General features: G+C 41.6%; 1 long non-coding RNA gene across 4 annotated transcripts in view; it reads left to right on the top strand.

Moving 5' to 3' along the window:
• The window catches only part of LOC129703266 (uncharacterized), a 98600-nt gene that overhangs the window by 10632 nt on the left and 75772 nt on the right, over positions 1-12196 (top strand). For all 4 annotated transcript variants that reach the window (XR_008724530.1, XR_008724533.1, XR_008724531.1 and 1 more), the window contains exon 2: positions 9362-9491. This is a non-coding gene — a long non-coding RNA (uncharacterized LOC129703266). The remainder of the gene's footprint in view (positions 1-9361; positions 9492-12196) is intronic.

Raw genomic sequence — 12196 nt, forward strand, 5'->3', positions numbered from 1 at the left:
CAGGAAGAGAAATCTAAACTGCAGAGGATAAAGCATTTTTGGCTTGGGGAGTGGTGGTTGAGGCTGGAGTGCCAACTGAGGTAAATAAATGTAGGGTTTATAAACAAATGGAACTTAGTATGGGGCAGGATATATATGGCTGTTATCCACAATGCAATTTCAATAAATAGATCAGGTTTCATTTATCAAAATGCTTTCTCATAGCATGTTGTAGCCAAAGCTCTGCACAACTTTTTTTCTGATAAATCCCATAAACAGATTAATGAGAGGTTTTGTGTTTAGTCGAATGCACAAAATCACCCGACTACGCATCATTTGTGGCAAATTAGCCATGAGTACTGAATAAGTTAAATGAAGATCATTAGAAACATATGGGATCCAAGCTGGCATGACAGGGTTGATGGTTCCACTAGTTCTTGACAATCTTGAATAAAGGGATATGGTTACAAGATTAGTGTGGGTTATTTAATTCAAATTGAAATATATAGGGGCTTCTTGCAGAGGATAACGAATCTCTGGTATTTGCTGCCTCAGAGAATTCTGGAGGCTATGTCATTGGAGATACAAAGAGGAAATATGTAATTTGTTTAAAGATCAGAGAATTCTGAGCTAAAGGGAACTGGTACAAAGGAGGAGTTGAGGTTCGAGACAGATCAGCTATGATTTTATTGAATGGTGGGGCAAAATTAAGGGCATGGGAAGCCTAATCCTGCTCTTACTTTATTATGTGTATATGTACAAACCACTTGAGGTAGAAAAAAATGGGAAGAGAAACAGGCGGAACTTGTATGCCTGCTTTTTGTATGCCTGCGCTCAATCCATGGCAACAGTGGAATCAGAGCAATATTGGCAACAACATAAATTTCTTTGGCAGGTCAGAACTTTGATTTGTGTACTCACATGACTATTGGCTTTTACCTGTCTTGACACCCCAAGTATTGACAGAATTAACCACCATTTCCACATTGGAATGGGTCGCATTAGAATTTGTGCATTGACCCGCATAAAATTGAAACTAGGTTCCTTGAAGCTATTAGACCTCACACATTGGCCTTCAGGAAATCTAGATGCGTCGCAAGCATTTTCATGTGTTGTAATCAAACTCTTCCAACAGCCACCATCTTGTCCTCGGGCTGAGTTCATCTTGGCAGAATTGGTGTGCAATCTCACCTTCCAATCAGCTGGCACCCAAGCTAACCTTTTTTCTGGCTTGGCTACATTCTACACATGTATGGTGATACATCATGTGTTGATCTCACCTCTAAACTACATGATGTGAAGTGCCAAGATCAAAGCTGGTGAATACACAGAATAAGTGACAATTACTGTACCTGTCTCCTATTACTGTTGAGATTCCGCTGCCAGGTCCCACACAATGATCGGTCCTGTGTAGTGTAACTGAAACAAGTAGGACAAAAGGATATTGCCATGGTGATGTGAGGAGGCAGGTAAGAGACACATCTGAAAAAACAGAAGAGATTACCGGAAGAACGTAAGATAGGATGTGAGAAGAGGATTAGACATTACAATCTTACTTAATGATCTCCAGACCAGCACTCTCTCTGTTTTTGAGTCGTACATCCATGATCACCAGCATGCTCTCCTGCAAATGATTGTGCCAGTCCACAAGTGCATAGTTTAACTCCATTCAACCATCTCTTGCAAGATAGGATGAAGAGTGTTACTAAATGTAATACAACTCTGACAATCTGGCATCCCTGAGACTTTTGGTGATGCCAGGCTAACAGATGTTCTGGACTATTTGATACCACAATATCCCAACACACTTGACACACTTGTTTCAGATATTATTAAACAATATAATACATTTTCCAGGCATTTGGTAAGCTTAAAGGGACAGTGGGAAATGAGGCCTCAGTAAGTTTAAAGGAAGTATGGAAAACAAAACCCAGTGAGTTTAAGGGCAGTGCAGGGAGCCAAATGTCAAACTATCAGAATTTCCCAAAAATCAGTTACCAGGTTATCAGATGTTTATTGCGTGTTGCTTTGTATGATGCTTTGTATCATAGTTGCAAAGCAGAAAATTAAGCAGATATATTTGAGCTTTCCCCTTTGATCCTTTGCAATGAATGTTGGTAATGAGATTGATCCCAGGAATTATTGGGTTAACATATGAGCATTTGAAGGCACTGGGCCTGTACTCGCTGGAGTTTAGAAGGATGAGGGGGTACCTCATTACAACTTAGCAAATAGTTAAAGGGCTGGATAGAGTGAATGTGGAGAGGATGTTTGCACTAGTGGGAGAGTCTAGAACCAGAGGCCTTAGCCTCAGAATAAAAGGACATTTATAAGGGAGATGAGGAGGAATTTCTTTACCCAGAGGGTAGTGAATCTGTGGAATTAATTGCCACAGACGGCTGTGTAGGCCAAGTCAATGGATATTTTTAAGGCTGAGATTGACAGATTCTCGATCAGTAAGGGTGTCGGGTTATGGGGAGAAGGCAGGAGAATGCGGTTGAAGGGAAAGATAGATCAGTCATGATTGAATGGTGGAGTAGACTCGAATGGACAATTGGCCTAATTCCGCTCCTGGAATTTATGAACTTCAACATGCCCCTTGGCATATAATCCCAGACCTTGGCCATTTCTTTCACTAGAAAAAGCTGTACATTTCAGGCAGGCCAGAGGGAAAATTGCACCAGCAACAGCAGCAGATATTTGTTTTAGCATATTGCCATGTGTATGGATAGCTCAAAGAGCAAAGTCTTGTGATGAACCATGATTCAGACCACTGCATTTATTTTGGGGGCAAACATAGAAATACTGGAGACACTGGGTTGATGAAGAAGCAGTCGTGTAGAGAGAAACAAAATCATGTTCCAGATCAAGGTCCCATCTTCACAACAGGAAAACTGAGGAAAACATGTCTGATTTAAATTTAAAAAAAAAGCAAAACACATCTTTGGCTGATCTTCCAGACCTATAAGAATGTACATTCTAAAACAAGGTGGATGACAATTTAATCCCTATGCATTGGGCTTGAGAATGTTGCCATACAGTATGAAGACAGGACTTTTGGCCAAACTTGCTTATGCCAATCAAGATGCCTCATCCACACTAGATTCAACTGCCTGCATTTGGCCTATTTCTCTCTAACTATGTACCTGTTCAAATGTCTTTTAAATGTTGTTATAGTACCTGCCTCAACTACCTCCTCTGGCAGCTCATTCCATATATCCACTACCCTCTGTGTGAAAAAGTTGCCCCTCAGATTTCTATTAAATCTTTCTCCTCTCACCTTAAACCAATGCACTCTGATTCTTGATTCCCCTGCAATTAAAATATATATTTCTTCATAATCTTATACACCTCTACAAGATCATTTATCATCCTCCTGCACTCTAAGGATTAAAGTCCTAGCCTGCCTTTTAGCTCACGCCTTCAAGTCCTGGCAACATCCTCGTAAATCTTCTCTACACTCTTTATTTTACGAAGGGGTACACGGGTATCAACATTTTGGGAATCACTGCCCTATCCAAATAGGATGAGCCAAGTATGCCAACTTAGTCAGCATGGACAAGGTGGGCCAAAGGGTCGGTTTCTGTGCTGTCTAGCTCTATACCTTGTGGCAATGGGGATGATGCAGAGATCAGCAGTGACCGCACTGGCACTTGCAATAGGGTGAACTCACATGATATATTTTATTGACAGTGGTAGAGAAGTCCAGGAACACATGGGGGGCACTGTTCCTCGCCATCAGGGCACATGTGCGATGGCACTGCCGATCTCGGGGTTGTCCTGGCAGCTCAATCCTGGCCTTCAAAGGATGAGGCATGTGTGATCTCAGGCTTCTCTCTGCCTTGCCTCGAAAGGATACATTGGTTGTCTCAGGTTAATCCTGGTGGCTCAGCTTTGGGCTTGAAGAGGCAGCACTGGTGATGTCTGTGTTATCCTGGCGAATCATTGTGTGTGTGTCTATGTGTGGTCCCTCATTGTTTCAGGCTTGCCCCGGCCATTCTGTGTTTGCCTCAGAAGAGGCACTGTCTGTCTAGGGTTTCTTCCCGACTGCTCAATCATGACCACATGGTGGCACCGGTGGTCTCAAGTTTGGCCTAATGGACCAGTCTTCCTCAAACTTGCGACGGGAGCACAGCTGGGAGGGAGGGAGGGAGTTGTTCCAATTTCCACCTTTTCCCTCTTGGCTAGAACACCTGGATTTTACCAGGAATAGTCTGAGAAGGTTTAAGTTGCCAATCAAAACCTGCTAATTGGACGCAGATGTTGCTGGGGATTGGCCTCTCCTGGCCAGTCAGCCAGTGATAGGGATCAGAGCGACCTCTGAGAGAGGGGTCTCCCATTTTGGGAGACAGCAACTCCCAAACACATTGAAAGTGAGAAATAATGTGTGTTCTACAAAACCAAACTGCAAGTTGCGTTTGTCGCATGTACTTTTAAAACTGGTACCGGTGATAGTAATTAATGTTGACATTTTCCAAGAATCGCAGCTTGCACCTAAAAATTATTTCATGATGATTGACTACTGTTACTTAAAGTATATATATATCCTGAAAAGTAATAGTAATGAATAATTATTAAATAATTATATATATTCTACACAATTGCTATTGTATAAGACTCAAGAAGGCAGCTCAATACCACCTTGTCAAGGGCAATTAGAAATAAGCAATAAATTATGGAGTAAAATGAACTGTTATGATGAATGCACAATGAAATTGCTTAAATATTATTAATGCTTCTTATGTAATTATTATTATGTCAGTGACAGGGTGTATAATTTTTTTTTAATACAAAAATAGAACATGCAAGCCATAAATAGTTTTTTTTATCAAAGAGTATGAATAATGTGAAATATATAATGTGAAAGGAGAGAGTCACAAAACAACTTATTATGTCAGTTGGTGTTACTTGGGGTGCTATGACAAGATTATTTTGCTAGTGAAAGAGAGTGAAAAACTATATGTGTTCCACAGTGATACCGTGAGCTGCTATTGCTGCAAGTATTAGTTAAAACTGGTATGGTGACTATAAATCAAGTTAAAATGTTCCATGAATAGTGTAGCTTGCACCTATTTAAATTTTTTTTTTAATTCTTGACTCCTTATTTTTAAGAATTTAGTTATATGTCCCATTACTTTCCCAATGTTAATTTATATATTTCTAGTATGTTTCATTAACACGTAATCTTTCACTATTTAGTGAGCCATGATGAAACTTACAATTTTTTTTATCAGGTGAGGCAGCATCTCTGGAGAAAATGGAAAGGTGACGTTCTGGGTCGGGAGGCTTCTTCATAATGATTGCTGTGGGGGGATTGGGGAAAAACTGTAAGCGGAAAGAGACAGGACAAACCACAGTCGGCAACAGGTGACCTTAGGCAAGGGAGTTTGTGACGGGCAGATTGTTGGACAGAGGCTAGATATAGAAACAGGTGTGAATCCAAGGGATACATCGTTTTGAACTGTGCAACTGGTTAACAGACATTTGGTGGAGGCTGGGGGTGGGGAGGAGGGCAGGGAGGAAGGGTGTTTGTAGAAGTTACCTAAAATTGGAGAATTCAATGTTCATAGTCAGTTCTGGGCCCTAGTTGCTTTATAATCAAATATTCATTTCTATTCATTGTCAACATGCACCTTGTTATGAATGCTACATACATTTGGGTCTTTTAATTAGATATTGTTTTTCTTAACTCTGACAATCTGCTGTTGCACTCTTATAAATGTACACTCTACCCTATCTTAATACACTTTGATTATTGTAACCCTGGCATTATTGTTTTCTCCTTTCTGAACACCCTACATGACAACTCGTCCTCCCTGAGGACCGTCACCGACAGACAAACCAGGAGGAGCTGACAACAAGCACCACGAACAATGCCTGGTTACCAGAAAAAACCAGCACCCGAGACAGTGCTCCGGACTGAGCGGAAGCCAGAGGAGCCGCTGCTTTCAATTAGCCAGAATTGTATGAACTCACCTACACCTCATCAACCCTACTCTGTAAAACCAAGGCAGTTTCAGCAAGTGACAGGGAAAGAGGGGAACCCCTCTACAAGCTGTGCTTCCCTTTGGGACCTCAAGGCAAGACTGAGCTACCAGGACAAGCTCGAGACCGCCAGCCCGCCTCTAGAGTTAAGACTGTGCCACCAAGACTAGCCCGAACCTGCCAGTGACTCCTCTTCAAGGCCAAGATTGACCAAGACCTCATCATCCTTGTTTACTGTAAATAAACCTTTTCACGAGGGTTCACCCTACCACAAATGTTGGCGTAGTACTTGTCAACCTGGCGTCTTTCCTGATGCTACACCTATAGCTGGACGCCTATCATTTATATCCAGTTTAGATTTTCTCCCTTCTGATTCTATTGGCCAGGTTCTCATACTGCCAATCCTGTTGAAACCCTTCCCAACAACTATTTTATCCCAACCCTTCCAGAGGATAATGGCCCCATTACCGTTGAGGTGTAACCTATTTGATTGTAGAGTCTCCCTACCAAAGATTATAGAGGAGAGCTCCTCTATAATCTTTGCTCCCTACTGCCAGAAAAAGTTCAATTTTCTGAGGAATCTAAAGCCTTCCCCTACATTTTCCACACATTCATCCATTCCAACTGCTTTTAAACCTTTCTCCAAATTCCCTAAACTCTACCTGCAGAAACTCTTATTGTTCTGAGTCGACCAGAACATGGTATTCTAAGCTACCATCAGAACCACAGCAGATCAAATTATAACCACTTCTTGATATCTGGCTGTTTATTACACACTCATGGTTTACCACTGCTCCTATAAATGCAACTGTGGTTTATGAAACAAGCTGGTCTTATTTTTATCCTTTTTACATTGTGTGCATTACATCTAACTGAATTCTGAATTGCTAAATTCAAATTGATTGCCACCCATTGTAGTAATCGGATGGAAAAATGCTCAACCCAGTAAATTTTCCCTCAAAATCCACACAGAAAAATACTGAGGCCAATCTTAGTTACTCTGCAGAGCAGGTGATAGGTGGAACATTTGGACCACCATGCTGTAATATCATAGTTGAGAGGTCTGAACGATTTTTATGGTCAGCCTCTTAAATCTTAATGGCATGCTGTCCATGTATTTCCAGTGATATCAACCAGCATGCAAATTTTCAGGGGAGTATTTTAACTAAGCATTTATAAGTTTAGTTTTGAAAGACATGCCAAATAAGTAATTTGCATATTTATTATTTACAGAGATTAGCTAATTTTGGACACAAAATTGCCATAGCAGCATGAATTGAGTAACTGTTTGAAGATTGGATAAATCTTCATTCATTTCTACCCTCATATTATAAAGTGATTTTCTGAATCACGTGGAGCTGCATGTTATCATTTTATGAATTTATCACCTACATTTTTGCCTTAAATAGAAGAAAGATTACTGGGGAATGTTTGAACCTTGGTTTTTAATCATTCACCAAGCTGTGTAAAACTCTATCTATATTATCAGTATTTTTTAAAACAGAAAGTACAAAAATATACTCACCAGCTCAGGCTATGTCTATGGAAAGAGAAATTGAATTAGATTTCAGGGCGAAAGAATCTTTGTCAGAACTAGGAACAGTTTGGTCTGAAACATTAAATTTATTTCTTCTTTCGTAGATGGTGCCTGATCTGCTAAATGTTTTCACCATTTTCAATTTTCATTTGTGTTTCAATTCTTCTCATATTTTCATATATAACCATAGTGGTAGACCAGGGTGGTGATCCTGATTGATCCATCTTCAAGGACTACATAGTTCCCTTCGAATTCCTGCAGAATGTTATTATTTGTTAATATTTCCAGGATTTTTTTACGTTATTCGTAGTCCATCTGAAAGCCATGTATCAACTGACATGCAGAAGAATTTCCAGTATCTCTTGCTCTTCTTTTATAGCTTAGTTAAAAGTTAACTATTAATTTATCTTTCGCTTACTGCATTATGCATTGCAATAAAATTACTCTTTTTTTATTCTTCACAAGCCATTTTCTGCGAGAAAGGGCTGGGCATTTGATTGGCGACTATCTAATGAGTTAAACTCTGCCAGACCTCCAATTTGTACTCATGTATGGGATCATCATTCCATTAGCTTGGTCCTAAGAGTTATAATCAGCCACGTAGGTTAGGTTCCTTTACTTACATTTTCACTAATCTTCTGATTAGTTTTACAGGCTTCCTTTTAATAGTCTTTGTTATTTTACTGACAAAAACTCACCCAAATTTCTTGTGTTTTATTTTGTCAAGCAGATCGACTAAATAGTTACAGCTTTTGCTCCTACTCATATCTACATTTCATCTTCCTGCATCTGCAACTTAGTATATCCTTTTCTATTCAGAATCAGAATCAGAATCAATTTATTTGTCATTTGGACCCCTGGAGGTCCAAACGAAATGCCGTTTCTGCAGCCATACATAACACACAAATAGACCCCAGACACAACATAATTACATTTAACATAAACATCCATCACATAACTGTGATGGAGGCCAAAAAAACTTATCTCTCCACTGCACTCTCCCCCCCCCCCGATGTCAGAGTCAAAGTCATAGCCCCCGGCTGGCGATGGCGATTGTCCCGCGGCCATTAAAGCCACGCCGGGTGGTGCGAGGTCGCACACCGGGTCTTGGTGTTGGAGCCCCCGGTGTGCGCTCGCAGAGTCCGCGGCCATTCCAACCGCGCGGGGCAGCGGTGCTAGGCCCCGCTCCAGGAGCTCTTCGACCCCGCAACTCGGGCGGGAGAAGTCGCCGCCGCAGAAGCCCCGAAAAGCGGTCTCCCCCCCCAGGGAGCCGTGGGCTCGGCGCCGTCGTCCACAGACCTGTCGTTGGAGCCTCCGACTCTCCGGTAGCAGCAGCAGCAGCAGCAGCAACAGCACCACCAGCAGCAGCAGCAGCAGCAGCAACAGCACAGCAGCAGCGCTCCTCCACCGCTCCGGACCCGGCCAGCTCCGCGACGGTGAGGTGAGTCGACACCTTTTCCCCGGTCTCTTCCTGTTGGAGGCTGCTATTTTACGGCCTCAACGAAAACTGAGACCGACGAGAAAAGGTCGGGTCTCCAGTGCAAGAGAGATTTAAAAAGTTTCCCCCCCCCCTAGTTACCCCCACCCCCCCACACACACACCCAACATAAAATAACAAAAACTACACAGAAACACAGACAAAAAATAATAAAAACGCGGACAGGCTGCAGAGGCCGCTGCTGGCCAGAGCCATTATGCTCTCTTTGAGGGCTTTTGAAACTCCTCTTATGTTATGCTTTTAAATTTAAAATCATTGTTTTTCCCTCCCATGATTTTACTTTTAATAATGTTTTCTACAGAAAATATATACCAATTGATATGCCTCATCTAATCTGGAAAACATCTCAAATTGCTTTGCAGAACCCAAGCAGAAGCCTAACAGTAATGGAATTAGAAAGAGTCACAAGAGACTGCAGATGCTGGAATCTTGAATGAAAACCAAAGTGATGAAGGAACTCAAGGATTTAGGATCAAGGATTTGATGTTTCAGGTTGGGACCCCATTTCAGACAATGTAATGCAATTTGGTAGATAATGGAATTAGATGAGATGTGGAGAGATATAAAATGGAGGTTCTGGGGGAAACACAAATTGTTGAAAGCTTAGTCAAACTTCATCAAACTCGTCGTACCAGTCCTGAGATTTGGTCACAGAGAGGGCTCCCTAGCCCTGAGGTGGTTCCAATCATCGGCTGGTCGATGTATATTTGCCCCCTCCAGGCTACCTCCTCACTTCCTCCCCCTTCCGTTTTAATCAACTGTGTAATGATGGGAGGGCTGCCCTTCAGGTAAAGGACTTTATGGGCACTTTATATAGCTGAAATATTATGACTGCAGTAGATTGCAAGGGTATGAAATATTTTTATTTATTTCGAATATATATGCCTTCAAAATGCTCTAATATACCTATAAAATTGATCTATTCGTTTTGAATAATGTTGTTATTTAGACAAATACAGCAGTGAATTTGCAAAGCTGCACATTCATAACGCAGCAAATGAGTGAAATACCAGATATTTTAATGGTAATACTGAGCAAGGACTGAGGGAACTCAACAATTATTCTTTGAATAGTGTTCTGTACCCTTTTGCATTTTGCTGAACAGAAACATTATGCCTTAATTAAAATTGTACTCGACAAATACCAATAAGCCTCCCTTGAGCCTTTGTTAAAATGTCATCCAAGATTCTGCACCCAAGTTTGGAGTGGAATTTGAATTTTTAACCTTCTGAGGGTGAGAATACTACAGACAGCTTAGCTATTTGTCAGCATGTTACTTGGCGAGACCATGGGAGAAATTGGAATGGGAATGAAAATGTTTCAGAAAATATTTTGTGAAACAGGAATTTAGTAGCGTTCGGGAAGTTTGGGGAAGATAAACATAGAAACATAGAAAATAGGTGCAGGAGTAGGCCATTCTGCCCTTCGAGCCACCACCGCCATTCAATATGATCATGGCTGATCATCCAACTCAGTATCCTGTACCTGCCTTCTCTCCATACCCCCTGATCCCTTTAGCCACAAGGGCAACAGCTAACTCCCTCTTAAATATAGCCAATGAACTAGCCTCAACTACCTTCTGTGGCAGAGAATTCCACAGACTCACCACTCACTGTGTGAAATTTTTTTTCTCATCGCGGTCCGAAAAGACTACCCCCTTATACTTAAACTGTGACCCCTTGTTCTGGACTTCCCCAACATCGGGAACAGTCTTTTTGCATCTAGCCTGTCCAATTAAGCCCTTAAGAATTTTGTAAGTTTCTATAAGATCCCCCTTCAATCTTCTAAATTCTAGCGAGCACAAGACGAGTCTATCCAGTCTTTTTTCATATGAAAGTCCTGCCATCCCAGGAATCACTGGTGAACCTTCTCGGTACTCCTTCTATGGCAAGAATGTCTTTCCTCAGATTAGGAGACCAACACTGTACGCAATACTCCAGGTGTGGTCTCACCAAGGCCCTGTACAAATGCAGTAGAACCTACCTGCTCCTATACTCAAATCCTTTTGCTATGAATGCTAACATACCATTTGCTTTCTTCACTGCCTGCTGCACCTGCATGCCTATTTTCAATGACTGGTGTACCATGACACCCAGGTCTCGTTGCATCTCCCCTTTTCCTAATCGGCCGCCATTCAGATAATACTCTACTTTCCTGGATAACCTCACATTTATCCACATTATACTGCATCGGCCATGCATTTTCCCACTCACCCAACCTATCCAAGTCACCTTGCAGTCTCCTAGCATCCTCCTCACAACTAACACTGCCCCCCAGCTTCGTGTCACCTGCAAACTTGGAGATGTTGCATTCAATTCCCTCGTCCAAATCATTAATATATATTGTAAATAGCTTGGGTCCCAGCACTGAGCCTTGCGGTACCCCACTAGTCACTGCCTGCCATTCTGAAAAGGACCCATTTACTCCTACTCTTTGCTTCCTGTCTGCCAGCCAGTTCTCTATCCACATCAATACTGAACCACCAATACCGTGTGCTTTAAGTTTGCATACTAATCTCTTATGTGGGACCTTGTCGAAAGCCTTCTGAAAGTCCAGATATAACACATCCACTGGTTCTCCCTTATCCACTCTACTAGTTCCATCCTCGAAAAATTCTATAAGATTCGTCAGACATGATTTACCTTTCATAAATCCATGCTGACTTTGTCCAATGATTTCACCACTTTCCAAATGTGCTGCTATCCCATCTTTAATAACTGACTCTAGCATTTTCCCCACTACCGATGTTAGACTAACTGGTGTGTAATTCCACGTTTTCTCTCTCCCTCCCTTTTTAAAACGTGGGGTTACATTAGCTACCCTCCAATCCTCAGGAACTACTCCAGAATCTAAAGAGTTTTGAAACTCACGCACTACACACTAATGCATCCACTATTTCTGGGGCTACTTCCTTAAGCACTCTGGGATGCAGCCTATCTGGCCCTGGGGATTTATCGGTCTTTAATCCATTCAATTTACCTAACACCACTTCCCGACTAACCTGGATTTCACTCATTTGACCCCCAGTCCCCTGCTATTTCCGGCAGATTATTTATGTCTTCCTTAGTGAAGACAGAACCAAAGTAGTTATTCAATTGGTCTGCCATGTCCTTGTTCCCCATGATCAATTCACCTGTTTCTGACTGCAAGGGACCTACATTTGTTTTAACTAATCTTTTTCTCTTCACATATCTATA

The sequence above is a fragment of the Leucoraja erinacea genome, chromosome 14 (genome assembly GCF_028641065.1).
Source record: "Leucoraja erinacea ecotype New England chromosome 14, Leri_hhj_1, whole genome shotgun sequence".
NCBI lineage: Eukaryota > Metazoa > Chordata > Chondrichthyes > Rajiformes > Rajidae > Leucoraja > Leucoraja erinaceus.